This window comes from Apodemus sylvaticus, unplaced genomic scaffold (assembly GCF_947179515.1).
Source record: "Apodemus sylvaticus unplaced genomic scaffold, mApoSyl1.1 scaffold_33, whole genome shotgun sequence".
In the NCBI taxonomy this organism is placed as follows: Eukaryota; Metazoa; Chordata; class Mammalia; order Rodentia; family Muridae; genus Apodemus; species Apodemus sylvaticus.
In genome coordinates, this window is record NW_026263270.1 from 1534285 (window position 1) to 1552906 (window position 18622).

Genomic DNA, 18622 nt, shown 5'->3' on the forward strand with positions numbered 1-18622 from the left:
ACTTAAACTTTATGAGAAGAAATAACGCTTCGTAAAAAAATTAGCTTGTATCTCCTAAACAACACGATGTAACTCGAAAAGATTTGATGTGGTGTGTACGTCTAAATGTGTAGCCTCCAAAGAGAACCCACAGGAGTATTTTCTTTCGTCAAAATTTGTCAGAAAACCACGTTTTAAGGAAATCCCGCATCGTGCTAAATTATCTTGTTTTTCCTAAACAACACATTGTAACTCGAAAAGCTTTGGTGTTGCGTGTATGTCAAAGCATGTAGCCTCAAAAGAGAACGCACAGGAGAGTTTTCTCTCGAAAGAATATGTAAGAATACCACGTTATAAGGAAATACAGTGTTGCAGAGTAAAGACAAATACGTACTTATTGGAAACACTTAAACTTTACGAGAAGAAATAAGGCATCGTACAAAATTAGTATGTATCTCCTAAACATCACGCTATAACTCGAAAAGATTTGGTGTGGTGTGTACGTCTAAACGTGTAGCCTCAAACGAGAACCCACAGGAGAATTTTCGTTCATCAAAATTTGTCAGAAAACCACGTTTTAAGGAAATCCTGCATCGTGCGAAATTATCTTGTTTTTCCTAAGCAACACGTTGTAACGCGAAAACCTTTGGTGTTGCGTGTATGTCTAAGCGTGTAGCCTCAAAAGAGAATGCAAAGGAGAGTTTTTTCTCGAAAGAATATATAAGAATACCACGTTATTAGGAAATACAGTGTTGCAGAGTAAAGACAAATATTTACGTATTGGAAAAACTTTACGAGAAGAAATAACGCATCTTACAAAATTAGCTTGTATCTCCTAAACAACACGTTGTAACTTAAAAAGATTTGGTGTGGCGTGTACGTCTAATCGTGTAGCCTCAAAAGAGAAACCATAGGAGAATTTTCTTTGGTCAAAATTTGTCAGAAAACCACGTATGAAGGAAATACCGCATCATGCGAAATTATCTTGTTTTTCCTAAACAAAACGTTTTAACTCGAAAAGCTATGGTGTTGCGTGTATGTCTAAGCGTGTAGCCCCAAAAGAGAACGCACAGGAGAGTTTTCTCTCGAAAGAATATGTAAGAATACCACGTTGTAAGGAAATACAGTGTTGCAGAGTAAAGGAAAATACATATGTATTGGCAACGCAACATCAAATCTTTTCGAGTTACAACGTGTTGGTTAGGAAAAGCAAGATAATTTCGCACGATGAGTGATTTCCTTAAAACATGGTTTTCTGAGAAATATTAACGAAAAAAAAATTCTCCTGTGGGTTATCTTTTGAGGCTACACGTTTAGACGTGCACGCCACACCAAATCTTTTCGAGTTACAAACTGTTGTTTAGGAGATACAAGCTAATTTTTTATGATGCTTTATTTCTTCTTGTAAGGTGTTTCCAATAGGTACGTATTTGCCTTTAGTCTGCAACACTGTATTTCCTTATAACGTGGTATTCTTACATATTCTTTCGAGAGAAAACTTTCCTGTGCGTCCTCTTTTGAGGCTACACGCTTAGACATACACGCAATACCAAAGATTTTCGCGTTACAACGTGTTGTTTAGGAAAAACAAGATAATTTCGCACGAAGAGGGATTTCCTTAATACGTGATTTTCTGACAAATTTTGACCAAAGAAAATTCTCCTATGGGTTCTCATTTGAGACTACACGTTTAGACGTACAGGCCACACCAAATCTTTTTAAGTTACAACATGTTGTTTAGGAGATACAAGCTAATTTTTTTACGATGCATTATTTCATCTCGTAAAGTTTAACTTTTTCCAATAAGTATGTATTTGCCTCTACTCTGCAACACTGTATTTCCTTATAACGTGGTATTCTTACATATTATTTCGAGAGAAAACTCTCCTGTGCGTTCTCGGATTTCCTTAAACCGTTGTGTTCTGACAAATTTTGAAGAAAGAAAATTCTCCTGTGGGTTCTCTTATGATGCTACACGTTTAGACATGCACGCCACACCAAATCCTTTCGAGTTACCACGTGTTGTTTAGGAGATACAGGCTAATTTTGTACGATGTGTTATTTCTTCTCGTAAATTGTTTCCAATACGTACGTATTTGTCTTTCTCTGCAACACTGTATTTCCTTATAACGTGGTATTCTTACATATTCTTTCGAGGGAAAACTCTCCTGAGCGTTCTCTTCTGAGGCTACATGTTTAGACATACAAGCAACACCAAAGCTTTTTGAGTTACAACGTGTTGTTTAGGAAAAACTAGATAATTTCGCACGATGCGAGATTTCCATAAACGTGGTTTTCTGAAAAATTTGACAATAGAAAGTTCTCCTGTGGGTTCTCTTTTGAGGCTACATGTTTAGACGTACACGCCACACCAAATCTGTTCGAGTTACAACGTGTTGTTTAGGAGATACAAGCTAATATTTTACAATGTGTTAATTCTTCTCATAAAGTGTTTCCAATACTTACGTATTTGTCTTTACTCTGCAACATTGTATTTCCTTATAACGTGGTATTCTTATATATTCTTTCGATAGAAAACTGTCCTGTGCGTTCCCTTTTGTGGCTACACACTTAGACATACAGGCAACACCAAAGCTATTCAAGTTACAACATGTAGTTTAGGAAAAAGAAGATGATTTCGCAGGACGCGGGATTTCCTTAAAACGTGGTTTTCTGAAAAATTTTGACGAAAGAAAATTCTCCTGTGGGTTCTCTTTTGTGGCTACACATTTAGACGTACACGCCACACCAAAACCTTTCGAGTTACAATGGGCTTTTTAGGAAATACAAGCTAATTTTGTACGATGCATTATTTCTTCTCGTAAAGTGTTTCAAATACGTATGTATCTATCTTTACTCTGCAACACTGTATTTCCTTATAACGTGGTATTCTTACATATTCGTTCGAGAGAAAACTCTCCTGTGCGTTCTCTTTTAAGGCTACACGCTTAGACATACACGCAGCACCAATGCTTTTCGAGTTACAACGTGTTGTTTAGGAAAAACAAGATAATTTCGCACGATGCGGGATTTCCTTAAAACGTTTTTTTCTGACAAATTTTGACGAAAGAAAATTCTCCTGTGGGTTCTCTTTTGAGGCTACACGTTTAGACTTACATGCCACACCAAATCTTTTCGAGTTACAACATGTTGTTTAGGAGATACAAGCTAATTTTGTAAGATGCGTTATTTCTTTTCGTAAAGTGTTTCCAATACATACTTATGTGTCTTTACTCTGCAACACTGTATTTCTTTATAACGTGGTATTCTTATATATTCTTTCGAGAGAAAACTCTCCTGTGCGTTCTCTTTTGAGGCCACACGTTTAGACATACACGCAACACCAAAGCTTTTGGAGTTACAACGTGTTGTTTAGGAAAAACAAGATAATTTCGCACAATGCGGGATTTCCTTAAAACGTGGTTTTCTGACAAATTTGACGAAAGAAAATTCTCCTGTGGGTTCTCGTTGAGGCTACACGTTTCAACTTACACGCCACACCAAATCCTTCGAGTTACAACGTGTTGTTTAGGAAATACAAGCTAATTTTGTACGATGTATTATTCCTTCTCGTAAAGTGTTTCCAATAAGTAAGTATCTGTCTTTACTCTGCAATACTGTATTTCCTTATAACGTGGTATTCTTACATATTCTTTCGAGAGAATCCTCTACTGTGCATTCTCTTTTGAGGCTACACACTTAGACATACACGCAACACCAAAGCTTTTCGAGTTACAATGTGTTGTTTAGGAAAACAAGATGATTTCGCATGATGCAGGATGTCCTTAAAACGTGGTTTTCTGAAAAAATTTTGACGAGAGAAAATTCTCCAGTGGGTTCTCTTTTGAGGCTACACGTTTAGATGCAAACACCACAGCAAATCTTTTCGAGTTACAACGTGTTGTTTCGGAGATACAAGCTAATTTTGTACCATGTGTTATTTCTTCTTGTTAAGTGTTTCCAATATGTAAGAATTTGTCTTTACTCTGCAACACCGTATTTCCTTATAACGTGGTATTCTTACATATTCTTTCGAGAGAAAACTCTCCTGTGCGCTCTCTTTTGAGGCTACATGCTTAGACATACACGTAACACCAAAGCTTTTCGAGTTACAACGTGTTGTTTAGGAAAAACAAGATAATTTCGCACAATGCGGGATTTCCTCAAAACGTGATTTCTGAAAAATTTTGACGAAAGAAAATTCTCCTGTGGGTTCTCTTTTGAGGCTACGCATTTAGATGTAAACACCACACCAAACAGTTTCAAGTTACAACGTGTTGTTTAGGAGATACAACCTAACTTTGAACGATGCGTTATTTCATCTCTAAAAGTGTTTCCAATAAGTACCTATTTGTCTTTAGACTGCAAAACTGTATTTCCTTCGAACGTGGTATTCTTACATCTTATTTCAAGAGAAAACACTCCTGTGCATTGGCTTTTGAGGATACAGGCTTAGACATACACGCAACAGCAAAGCTTTTCATGTTACAACGTGTTGTTTAGGAAAAACAAGATAATTTCGCACGATGCGGGATTACCATAAAACGTGATTTTCTGACATATTTTGACGAAAGAAAATTCTCCTGTGGGTTCTCTTTTGAGGCTACACATTTAGACGTACATGCCACACCAACTCTTTTCGAGTTCCAACGTGTTGTTTAGGAGATACAAGCTAATTTTGCATGATGCATTATTTCTTCTCATAAAGTGTTTCCAATACGTACGTATTTGTCTTTATTCTGCAACACTGTATTTCCTTATAACGTGGTATTCTTACATATTCTTTTGAGAGAAAACTCTCCTGTGCATTCTCCTTTGAGGCTACACGCTTAGATATACAAGTAACACCAAAGCTTTTCGAGTTACAACATGTTGTTTAGGAAAAACAAGATAATTTCGCACAATGCGGGATTTCCTAAAAACGTGATTTCTGAAAAATTTTGAAAGAAGAAAAATCTCCTCTGGGTTCTCTTTTGAGGCTACAAGTTTAGTCGTACACCCCACACCAAATCGTTTCGAGTGACAACGTGTTGTTAAGGAGATACAAGCTAATTTTGAACGATGCGTTATTTCATCTCTAAAAGTGTTTCCAGTACGTACGTATTTGTCTTTAGTCTACAACACTGTATTTCCTTACAACGTGGTATTCTTACATCTTCTTTTGAGAGAAAATTCTCCTGTGGGTTCTCTTTTGAGGCTACACGAGTTACAACGTGTTGTTTAGGAGAGACAAGCTAATTTTTTATAATGCGTTAATTTTTCTCATAAAGTGTTTCCAAGCTAATTTTGAACGATGCATTATTTCTTCGTGTAGCCTCAAAAGAGAATCCTAAACAACACCTTGTAACTCGAAAAGCTTTGGTGTTGCGTGTATGTCTAAACGTGTGGCCTCAAAAGAGAAGGCACAGGAGAGTTTCTCTCAAAAGAATATGTAAGAATACCACGTTATAAGGAAATACAGTGTTGCAGAGTAAAGACAAATACATACGTATTGGAAACACTTTATGAGAAGAAATAACGCATCGTACAAAATTAGCTTGTATCTCCTAAACAACACGTTGTAACTCGAAAATATTTGGTGTGGCGTGTACGTGTAAACAGGTAGCCTCAAAAGAGAACCCACAGGATAATTTTCGTTCGTCAATATTTGTCAGAAAACCACGTTTTAAGGAAGTCCCACATCGTGCGAAATTATCTTGTTTTTCCTAAACAACATGTCGTAACTCGAAAAGCTTTGGTGTTGCGTGTATGTCTAAGCGTGTAGCCTCAAAAGAGAAGGCACAGGAGAGTTTTCTCTCGAAAGAATATGTAAGAATACCACGTTATAAGGAAATACAATGTTGCAGTGTAAATACAAATACTTATGTATAGGAAACACTTTACGAGAAGAAATAAAGCATCGTACAAAATTAGCTTTTATCTCCTAAACAACACGTTGTAACTCGAAATATTTTGTGTGTCGTGTACGTCTAAACGTGTAGCCTCAAAAGAGAAGGCACAGGAGAGTTTTCTCTCGAAAGAATATGTAAGAATACCACGTTTTAAGGAAATACAGAGTTGCAGAGTAAAGACAAATATGTACGTATTGGCAACACCTTACGAGAAAAAATAAGGCATCGTACAAAATTAGTCTGTATCTCCTAAACAACACGTTGTAACTGAAAAGGATTTGGTGTGGCGTGTACGTCTAAACGTGTAGCCTCAAAAGAGAACCGACAAGAGAATTTTCTTTGGTCAAAATTTTTCAGAAAACCACGTTTTAAGGAAATCCCGCATCTTGCGAAATTATCTTGTTTTTCCTAAACAACACGTTGTAACTCGAAAAGCTTTGGTGTTGCCTGTATGTCTAAGCGTGTAGCCTCAAGAGAGAAGGCACAGGAGAGTTTTTTCTCGAAAGAATATGTAAGAATACCACGTTTTAAGGAAATACAGTGTTGCAGAGTAAAGACAAATACATTCGTATTGGCAACACTTTACGAGAAGAAATAACGCATCATACAAAATTAGTCTGTATCTACTAAACAACACGTTGTAACTCGAAAAGATTTGGTGTGGCGTGTACGTCTAAATGTGTAGCCTCAAAAGAGAACCCACAGCAGAATTTTCTTACATCAAAATTTGTCAGAAAACCACGTTTTATGGAAATCCCGCATCTTGCGAAATTATCTTGTTTTTCCTAAACAACACGTTGTAACTCGAAAAGCTTTGGTGTTGCGTGTATGTCTAAGCGTGTAGCCTCAAAAGAGAAGGCACAGGAGAGTTTTCTCTCGAAAGAATATGTAAGAATACCACGTTATAAGGAAATACAGTGTTGCAGAGTAAAGACAAATACGTACGTATTGGAAACACTTTAGGAGAAGAAATAATGCTTCGTGCAAAATTAGCTTGTATCTCCTAAACAACACGTTTAACTCGAAAAGATTTGGTGTCACCTGTATGTCTAAACGTGTAGCCTCAAAAGAGAACCCACAGGAGAACTTTCTTTCATCAAATTTTGCCAGAAAACCACATTTTAAAGAAATCCCACATCGTGCGAAATTATCTTGTTTTTCCTAAACAACATGTCGTAACTCGAAAAGCTTTGGTGTTGCGTGTATGTGTAAGCGTGTAGCCTCAAAAGAGAAGGCACAGGTGAGTTTTCTCTCAAAAGAATATGTAAAAATACCACGTTTTAAGGAAATACAGAGTTGCAGAGTAAAGATAAATATGTACGTATTGGCAACACCTTACGAGAAAAAATAAGGCATCGTACAAAATTAGTCTGTATCTCCTAAACAACATGTTGTAACTGAAAAAGATTTGGTGTGGCGTGTACGTCTAAACGTGTAGCCTCAAAAGAGAACCCACAGGCGAATTTTCTTTCGTCAAAATTTTTCAGAAAACCACGTTTTGAGGAAATCCCGCATCTTGCGAAATTATCTTGTTTTTCCTAAACAACACGTTGTAACTCGAAAAGCTTTGGTGTTGCGTGTATGTCTAAGCGTGTAGCCTCAAAAGAGAAGGCACAGGAGAGTTTTTTCTCGAAAGAATATGTAAGAATACCACGTTTTAAGGAAATATCGTGTTGCAGAGTAAAGACAAATACATATGTATTGGCAACACTTTACGAGAAGAAATGACGCATCGTACAAAATTAGTCTGTATCTACTAAACAAAACGTTGTAACTTGAAAAGATTTGGTGTGGCGTGTACGTCTAAACGTGTAGCCTCAAAAGAGAACCCACAGGAGAATTTTCTTAGGTCAAAATTTGTCAGAAAACCTCGTTTTAAGGAAATCCCGCATCTTGCGAAATTATCTTGTTTTTCCTAAACAACACGTTATAACTAGAAAAGCTTTGGTGTTGCGTGTACATCTAAGCGTGTAGCCTCAAAAGGGAATGCACAGGAGAGTTTTCTCTCGAAAGAATATGTAAGAATACCACGTTATAAGGAAATACAGTGTTGCAGAGTAAATACAAATATGTAGGTATTGGAAATACTTTACGAGAAGAAATAACTCTTTGTGCAAAATTAGCTTGTATCTCCTAAACAACATGTTGTAACTCGAAATGATTTGGTGTGGCGTGTACATCTAAACGTGTGGCCTCAAAAGAGAACCCACGGGATAATTTTCTCTTGTCAAAATTTGTCAGAAAACCACGTTTTATGGAAATCCCTCATCGTGCGAAATTATCTAGTTTTTCATAAACAACACGTTATAACTTGAAAAGCTTTGGTGTTGCGTGTATGTCTAAGCCTATAGCCTCAAAAGAGAATGCACAGGAGAGTTTTCTCTCGAAAGAATATGTTAAAATACCACGTTATAAGGAAATACAGAGTTGCAGAGTAAAGACAAATAGGTATGTATTGGAAACACTTTACGAGAAGAAATAACGCATTGTACAAAATTAGCTTGTATCTCCTAAACAACACGTTGTAACTCGATAGGATTTGGTGTGGCCTGTACGTCTAAATGTGTAGCCTCAAAAGAAAACCCACAGGATAATTTTCTTTCGTTAAAATTTTTCAGAAAACCACATTTTATGGAAATCCCGCATCGTTCGAAATTATCTTGTTTTTCCTAAACAACATATTGTAACTCGAAAATCTTTTGTTTGCGTGTATGTCTAAGGGTGTAGCCTCAAAAGAGAAGGCACAGGAGAGTTTTCTCTCGAAAGAATATGTAAGAATACCACGTTATAAGGAAATACAGTGTTGAAGAGTAAAGACAAATACGTACATATTGGAAACACTTTACGAGAAGAAATAACGCATCGTACAAAATTAGCTTGTATCTCCTAATCAACACGTTGTAACTCGAACTGATTTGGTGTGCTGTTTACATCTAAACGTGTAGCCTCCAAAGAGAACCCACAGGAGAATTTTGTTTCGTCAAAATTTGTCAGAAAACCACGTTTTAAGGAAATACCGCATCGTGTGAAATTACCTTGTTTTTCCTAAACAACACGTTGTATCTCGAAAAGCTTTGGTGTTGTGTGTAGGTCTAAGCGTGTAGCCTCAAAAGAGAACGCAGAGGAGAGTTTTCTCTCGAAAGAATATGTAAGAATACCACGTTATAAGTACATACAGTGTTGCAGAGTAAAGATAAATAGGTACGTATTGTAAATACTTTATGAGAAGAATTAATGCATGGTACAAAATTAGCTTGTATCTCCTAAACAACTCCTTGTAACTCGAAAGGATTTGGTGTGGCTCGTACGTATACATGTGTAACCTCAAAAAAGAACCCACAGGAGAACTTTCTTTCGTCAAAATTTGTCCAAAAACCACGTTTTAGGGAAATCTCTCATCGTGCAAAATTATCTTGTTTTTCCTAAACAACACGTTGTAACTCAAAAAGCTTTGGTGTTGCGTGTATGTCTGAGCTTGTAGCCTCTAAAGAGAACGCACAGGAGAGTTTTCTCTCGAAAGAACATGTAAGAATACAACGTTATAAGCAAATACAGTGTTGCAGAGTAAAGACAAATACGTACATGTTGGAAACACTTTACGAGAAGAAATAACGCATCGTAAAAAATTAGCTTGTATCTCCTAAACAACACGTGGTAACTCGAAAGGATTTGGTGTGGCGTGTACTTCTAAACGTGTAGCCTCAAAAGAGAACCCACAGGAGAATTTTCTTTCGTCAAAATTTGTCAGAAAACCACGTTTTAAGGTAATCCTGCATTGTGCGAAATTATCTTGTTTTTCCTAAACAACACGTTGTAACTCGAAAAGCTTTGGTATTGCCTGTATGTCTAAGTGTGTAGCCTCAAAAGGGAACGCACAGGATAGTTTTCTCTCGAAATAATATGTAAGAATACCACGTTATAAGGAAATACAATGTTGCAGAGTAAAGACAAATACATACTTACTGGAAACACTTTACGAGAAGAATTAACGCATTGCAAAAAATTAGCTTGTATCTCCTAAACAACACGTTGTAACTCGAAAAGATTTGGTGTGGCGTGTACGTCTAAATATGTAGCCTCAAAAGTGAACCAACAGAAGAATTTTCTTTCGTCAAAATTTTTCAGAAAACCACGTTTTAAGGAAATCCCGCATCGTGCGAAATCATCTCCTTTTTCCTAAACAACATGTTGTGACTCGAAAAGCTTTGGTGTTGCGTGTATGTGTAAGCGTGGAGCCTCAAAAGAGAAGGCACAGGAGAGTTTTCTGTCGAAAGAATATGTAAGAATACTACGTTATAAGGAAATACAATTTTGCAGATTAAAACAAATAAGTACATATTGGAAACACTTTACGAGAAGAAATAACGCATCGTACAAAATTAACTTGTATCACCAAACAGCACGTTGTAAATCGAAATGATTTGGTGTGACGTGTATGTCTAAACGTGTAGCCTAAAGAGAGAACCCACAGGATAATTTTCTTTCATCAAAATTTGTCAGAAACCACGTTTTAAGGAAATCTCACATCGTGCGAAATTATCTTGTTTTTCCTAAACACCACGCTGTAACTCGAAAAGCTTTGGTGTTGCGTGTATGTCTAAGCTTGTAGCCTCAAAAGAGAACGCACAAGAGAGTTTTCTCTTGAAAGATTATGTACGAATACCACGTTATAAGGAAATACAATTTTGCAGAGTAAAGACAAATAAGTACATACTGGAAACACTTTACGAGAAGAAATAACGCATCGTACAAAATTAGATTGTATCTCCTAAACAACACGTTGTAACTCGAAAAGATTTGGTGTGACGTGTACGTCTAAAAGTGTAACCTCAAAAGAGAACCCACAAGAGAATTTTCTTCCCTCAAAATTTGTCAGAAACCACGTTTTAAGGAAATCTCTCATCGTGCGAAATTATCTTGTTTTTTTCTAAACAACACATTGTATCAGGAAAAGATTTGGTGTTGTGTGTATGTCTAAGAGTGTAACCTCAAAAGAGAACGCACAGGATAGTTTTCTCTCGAAAGGATAAGTAAGAATACCATGTTATAAGGAAATACAATGTTGCAGAGTCAAGACAAATACGTACGTATTGGAAACACTTTACGAGAAGAATTAACGCATCGTAAAAAATTAGCTTGTATCTCCTAAACAACACGTTGTAACTCGAAAAGATTTGGTGTGGCATGTACATCTAAACGTGTAGCCTCAAAAGAGAACCCACAGGAGAATTTTCTTTATTCAAAATTTTTCAGAAAACCACGTTTTAAGGAAATCCCGCATCGTGCGAAATCATCTATTTTCCAAAACAGCATGTTGTAACTCGAAAAGCTTTGGTGTTGCATGTATGTGTAAGTGTGGAGCCTCAAAAGTGAAGGCACAGGAGAGTTTTCTCTCGAAAGAATATGTAAGAATACCACGTTATAAGGAAATACAATTTTGCAGAGTAAAGACAAATAAGTGCATATTGGAAACACTTTACGAGAAGAAATAACGCATCGTATAAAATTAGCTTGTATCTCCGAAACAACACGTTGTAACTCGAAAATATTTGGTGTGACGTGTACATCTAAAAGTGTAACCTCAAACGAGAACCCACAGCAGAATTTTGTTTCATCAAAATTTGTCAGAAACAACGTTTTAAGGAAATCTCGCATCGTGCGAAATTATCTTGTTTTTCCTAAACAACATGTTGTAACTCAAAAAGCTTTGGTGTTGCGTGTATGTCTAAGCTTGTAGCCTCAAAAGAGAATGCACAGGAGAGTTTTCCCTCGAAAGAATATGTAAGAATACCACGTTATAAGGAAATACAGTGTTGCAGAGTAAAGACAAAAAAAGTACGTATTGGAAACTCTATACGAGAAGAAATAACGCATCGTACAATATTTGCTTGTATCTCCTAAACAACACGTGGTAACTCGAAAGGATTTGGTGTGGCGTGTATGTCTAAACGTGTAGCCTCTAAAGAGAACCCACGGGAGAATTTTTTTCCTCCAAATTTGTCAGAAAACTACGTTTTAAGGAAATCCCGCATCGTGCAAAATTATCTTGTTTTTCATAAACAACACGTTGTAACTCGAAAAGAGTTGGTGTTGACTGTATGTCTAAGTGTGTAGCCTCAAAGGGGAACGCACAGGATAGTTTTCCCTCTAAAGAATATGTAAGAATACCACGTTATAAGGAAATACAATGTTGCAGAGTAAAGACAAACGCGTACTTCTTGGAAACACTTTATGAGAAGAATTAACGCATCGTAAAAAATTAGCTTGTATCTCCTAAACAACACGTTGTAACTCGAAAAGATTTGGTGTTGCATGTACATCTAAACGTGTAGCATCAAAAGAAAACCCACAGGAGATTTTTCTTTCATCAAAATTTGTCAGAAACCACGTTTTAAGGAAATCTCGCATCGTGCGAAATTATCTTGTTTTTCCTAAACAACACGTTGTAACTCGAAAACCTTTGGTGTTGCGTGTATATCTAAGCATGTAGCCTCAAAAGAGAACGCACAGGAGAGTTTTCCCTCGAAATAATATGTACGAATACCACGTTATAAGGAAATACAGTGTTGCAGAGTAAAGACAAATAAGTACGAATTGGAAACACTTTACGAGAAGAAATAAGGCATCGTAAAAAATTGGCTTGTATCTCCTAAACAACACGTTGTACCTCGAAAAGATTTGGTGTGGCTCATACGTCTACACGTGTAGCCTCAAAAAAGAACGAACAGGAGAACTTTCTTTCGTCAAAATTTCTCAGGAAACCACGTTTTAAGGAAATACCGCATCATGCAAAATTATCTTGTTTTTCCTAAACAGCATGATGTAACTCGAAAAGCTTTGATGTTGCATGTATGTCTAAGCGTGTAACCTCTAAAGAGAACGCACAGGATAGTTTTCTCTCGAAAGAATATGTAAGAATACTACGTTATTAGGAAATACAATGTTGCAGAGTAAAAACACATACGTACCTATTGGAAAAACTTTACAAGAAGAATTAATGCATCGTACAAAATTAGCTTGTATCTCCTAAACAACACGTGGTAACTCGAAAGGATTTGGTGTGGTGTGTACGTCTAAACATGTAGCCTCAAAAGAGAACCCACAGGAGAATTTACTTTCATCAACATTTTTCAGAAAACCACGTTTTAAGGAAATCCCGCATCGTGCGAAATGATCTTCTTTTTCCTAAACAACATGTTGTACCTCGAAAAGCTTTGGTGTTGCGTGTATGTGTAAGCATGGAGCGACAAAAGGGACAGCACAGGAGAGTTTTCACTCGAAAGAATATGTAAGAATACCACATTATAAGGAAATACAATTTTGCAGAGTAAAGACAAATAAGTACTTATTGGTAACACTTTACGAGAAGAAATAACGCATCATTCAAAATTAGCTTGTATCTCCTAAACAACACGTTGTAACTCGAAAAGATTAGGTGTGACGTGTATGTCTAAACGTGTAGCCTCAAAAGAGAACCCACAGGAGAATTTTCTTTCATCAAAATTTGTCAAAAACCACCTTTTAAGGAAATCTCGCATCGTGCGAAATTATCTTGTTTTTCCTAAACAACACGTTGTAACTCGAAAAGCTTTGGTGTTGCGTGTATGTCTAAGCTTTTAGCCTCAAAAGAGAACGCACAGGAGAGTTTTCTCTCGAACGAATATGTAAGAATACCACGTTATAAGAAAATACAGTGTTGCAGAGTAAAGACAAATAAGTACGTATTGGAAACACTTGAAGAGAAGAAATAACGCATCATACAAAATTAGCTTGTATCTCCTAAACAACACGTTGTAACTCGAAAAGATTTGGTGTGGCTCGTACCTCTACACGTGTAGCCTCAAAAGAGAACCCACAGGAAAACTTTCTTTCGTCAAAATTTTTCAGAAAACCACGTTTTATGGAAATCTCGCTTCAAGCGAAATTATCTTGTTTTTCCTAAAAAACACATTGTAACTCGAAAAGCTTTGGCGTTGCGTGTTTGTCTAAGCGTGTAGCCTCAAAGAGAACGCACAGGAGAGTTTTCCCTCGAAATAATATGTAAGAATACCACGTTATAAGGAAATACAGTGTTGCAGAGTAAAGACAAATAAGTACGTATTGGAAACACTTTACCAGAGGAAATAATGCATTGTTCAATATTTGCTTGTATCTCCTAAACAACACGTTGTAAATCGAAAAGATTTGGTGTGGCTCATATGTCTACACGTGTAGCCTCAAAAGAGAATGCACAGGAGAACTTTCTTTCGTCAAAATTTCTCAGGAAACCACGTTTTAAGGAAATCCCGCATCGTGCAAAATTATCTTGTTTTTCCTAAACAACACTTTGTAACTCGAAAATCTTTGGTGTTGCATGTATGTCTAAGTGTGTAGCCTCAAAAGAGAACGCACAGGAGAGTTTTCCCTCGAAAGAATATGTAAGAATACCACGTTATAAGGAAATACAGTGTAGCAGAATAAAGACAAATACGTACGTATTGGAAACACTTTACGAGAAGAAATAAAGCATCGTAAAAAATTTGCTTGTATCTCCTAAACATGTTGTAACTTGAAAAGATTTGGTGTGGCTCGTACGTCTAAAAGTGTAGCCTCCAAAGAGAACCCACAGGAGAACTTTCTTTCGTCAAAATTTGTCAGAAAACCACGTTTTAAGGAAATCCCGCATCGTGCAAAATTATCTTGTTTTTCCAAAACAACACGTTGTAACTCGAAAAGCTTTGGTGTTGCGTGTATGTCAAAGCATGTAGCCTCTAAAGAGAACGCACAGGAGAGTTTTCTCTCGAAAGAACATGTAAGAATACAACGTTATAAGGAAATACAGTGTTGCAGAGTAAAGACAAATACATACGTATTGGAAACACTTTATGAGAAGAAATAACACATCGTACAAAATTAGCTTGTATCTTCTAAACAACACGTGATAACTCGAAAGGATTTGGTGTCGCGTGCACGTCTAAACGTATAGCCTCAAAAGAGAACCCACAGGAGAATTTTCTTTCGTCAAAATTTGTCAGAACACAACGTTTTAAGGAAATCCCGCATCATGCGAAATTATCTTGTTTTTCATAAACAACACGTTGTAACTCGAAAAGCTTTGGTGTTGCCTGTATGTCTAAGTGTGTAGCCTCAAAAGGGAACGCAAAGGATAGTTTTCTCTCGAAAGAATATGTAGGAATACCACGTTATAAGGAAATACAATGTTGCAGAGTAAAGACAAATACGTACGTATTGGAAACACTTTACGAGAAGAAATAAGGCATCGTACAAAATTAGCTTGTATCTCCTAAACAACACGTGGTAACTCGAAAGGATTTGGTGTGACGTGTACGTCTAAACGTGTAGCCTCAAAAGAGAACCCACAGGAGAATTTTCTTTCGTTAAAATTTTCAGAAAACCACGTTTTAAGGAAATCCCGCATTGTGGGATATCATCTTCTTTTTCCTAAACAACATGTTGTAACTCGAAAAGCTTTGGTGTTGCGTGTACTTGTAAGCATGGAGCCTCCAAAGGGAAAGCACAGGAGAGTTTTCTCTCGAAAGAAAATGTAAGAATACCACGTTATAAGGAAATACAATTTTCCAGAGTAAAGACATATAAGTACATATTGGTAACACTTTATGAGAAGAAATAACGCATCATTCAAAATTAGCTTGTATCTCCTAAACAACACGATGTAACTCGAAAGGATTTGGTGTGACGTGTATGTCTAAACGTGTAGCCTCAAAAGAGAACCCACATAAGAATTTTCTTTCATCAAAATTTGTCAGAAACTACGTTTTGAGGAATTCTCGCATTCTGCAAAATTATCTTGTTTTTCCTAAACAACACGTTGTAAATCAAAACCTTTGGTGTTGCGTGTATGTCTAAGCATGTAGCCTCAAAAGAGAATGCACAGGAGAGTTTTCTCTCGAAAGAATATGTAAGAATACCACGTTATAAGGAAATACAGTGTTGCAGAGTAAAGACAAATTCGTACATATTGGAAACACTTTAAGAGAAGAAATAACACATCGTACAAAATTAGCTTGTATCTCCTAAGCAACACGTTGTAACTCGAAAAGATTTGGTGTGGCTCGTACCTCTACACGTGTAGCCTCAAAAGAGAACCCACAGGAGAACTTTCTTTTGTCAAATTTTTTCAGAAAACCACGTTTTATGGAAATCTCGCATCCTGCAAAATTATCTTGTTTTTCCAAAACAACACGTTGTAACTCGAAAAGCTTTGGTGTTGCATGTATGTCTAAGCGTGTATCCTCTAAAGAGAACACACAGGAGAGTTTTCTCTCGAAAGAACATGTAAGAATACAACGGTATAAGGAAATACAGTGTTGCAGAGTAAAGACAAATACTTACTTATTGGAAACACTTTACGAGATGAAATAACACATCATACAAAATTAGCTTGTATCTCCTAAACAACACGTGGTAACTCAAAGGGATTTGGTGTGGCATGTACCTCTAAACATGTAGCCTCAAAAGAGAACCCACAGGACTATTTTCTTTCATCAAAATTTGTCAGAAAACCACGTTTTAAGGAAATACCGCATCGTGCGAAATCATCTTGTTTTTCATAAACAACACGTTATACCTCGAAAAGCTTTGGTGTTGCCTTTATGTCTAAGTGTGTAGCCTCAAAAGGGAACGCACAGGATAGTTTTCTCTCGAAGGAATGTGTAAGAATACCACGTTATAAGGAAATACAGTGTTGCAGAGTAAAGACAAATACGTACATATTGGAAACACTTTACGAGAAGAATTAACGCATCATACAAAATTAGCTTGTATCTCCTAAACAATACGTTGTATCTCGGAAAGATTTGGTGTGGCGTGTACGTCTAAACATGTAGCCTCAAAAGAGAACCCACAGCAGAATTTTCTTTCGTCAAAATTTGTCAGAAAACCACGTTTTAAGGAAATCCCGCATCGTGGGAAATCATCTTCTTTTTCCTAAACAACATGTTGTAACTCGAAAAGCTTTGGTGTTGCGTGTATGTGTAAGCGTGGAGCCTCAAAAGAGAAGGCACAGGAGAGTTTTCTCTCGAAAGAATATGTAAGAATACCACGTTTTTACGAAATACAATTTTGCAGAGTAAAGACAAATAAGTACATATTGGAAACACTTTAGGTGAAGAAATAACGCATCGTACAAAATTAGCTTGTATCTCCTAAACAACACGTTGTAAATCGAAAAGATTTGGTGTGACGTGTATGTCTAAACGTGTACCCTCAAAAGAGAACCGACAGGAGAATTTTCTTTCATCAAAATTTGTCAGAAACCACGTTTTAAGGAAATCTCGCATTGTGCGAAATTTTCTTGTTTTTCCTTAAAAACACGTTGTAACTCGAAAAGCTTTGGTGTTGCGTGTATATCTAAGCTTGTAGCCTCACAAGAGAACGCACAGGAGACTTTTTTCTCGAAAGAATATGGAAGAATACCACGTTATAAGGAAATACAGTGTTGCAGAGTAAAGACAAATACGTACCTATTTGAAACACTTTATGAGAAGAAATAACGCATCGAACAAAATTAGCTTGTATCTCCTAAACAACACGATGTAACTCGAAAAGATTTGGTGTGGCTCGTTCTTCTACACGTGTAGCCTCAAAAGAGAACCCACAGGAGAACTTTCTTTCTTCAAAATTTTTCAGAAAACCACGTTTTATGGAAATCTCGCATCGTGCGAAATTATCTTGTTTTTCCTAAACAACACTTTTTAACTCGAAAAGCTTTGGCGCTGCGTGTTTGTCTAAGCGTGTAGCCTCAAAAGAGAATGCACAGGAGAGTTTTCCCTCGAAAGAATATGTAAGAATACCACGTTATAAGGAAATACAGTGTTGTAGAGTAAAGACAAATAAGTACGTATTGGAAACACTTACTGAGAAGAAATAACGCATAGTACAAAATTTGCTTCTATCTCCTAAACAACACGTTGTAACTTGAAAAGATTTGGTGTGGCTCGTACGTATGCACGTGTAACTTCAAAAGAGAACCCACAGGAGAACTTTCTTTTGTCAAAATTTGTCAGAAAACCACGTTTTAAGGAAATCCCGCATCGTGCAAAATTATCTTGTTTTTCCTAAACAACAAGTTGTAACTCAAAAAGCTTTGGTGTCGCGTGTATGTCTAAGCGTGTAGCCTCTAAAGAGAACACACAGGAGAGTTTTCTCTCGAAAGAACATGTAAGAATACAACGTTATAAGGAAATACAGTGTTGCAGAGTAAAGGCAAATAAATACGTATTGGAAACACTTTACCAGAAGAAATAACGCATCATATAAATTAGATTGTATCTCCTAAACAACATGTGGTAACTCAAAAGGATTTGGTGTGGCGTGTACGTCTAAACGTGTAGCCTTAAAAGAGAACCCACAGGAGATTTTTCTTTCATCAAAATTTGTTAGAAACCACGTTTTAAGGAAATCCCGCATCGTGCGAAATTACCTTCTTTTTCCTAAACAACACGTTGTAACTTGAAAAGCTTTGGTGTTGCGTGTATGTCTAAGCGTGTAAGCGCAAAAGAGAATGCACAGGAGAGTTTTCTCTCGAAAGAATATGTAAGAATACCACATTATAAGGAAATACAGTGTTGCAGAGTAAAGACAACTACGTACGTATTGGAAACTCTTTATGAGAAGAAATTACCCATTGTACAAAAATAGCTTGTATCTCCTAAACAACATGTTGTAACTCGAAAAGATTTTGTGTGGCTCGTACTTCTACATGTGAGCCTCAAAAGAGAACCCACAGGAAA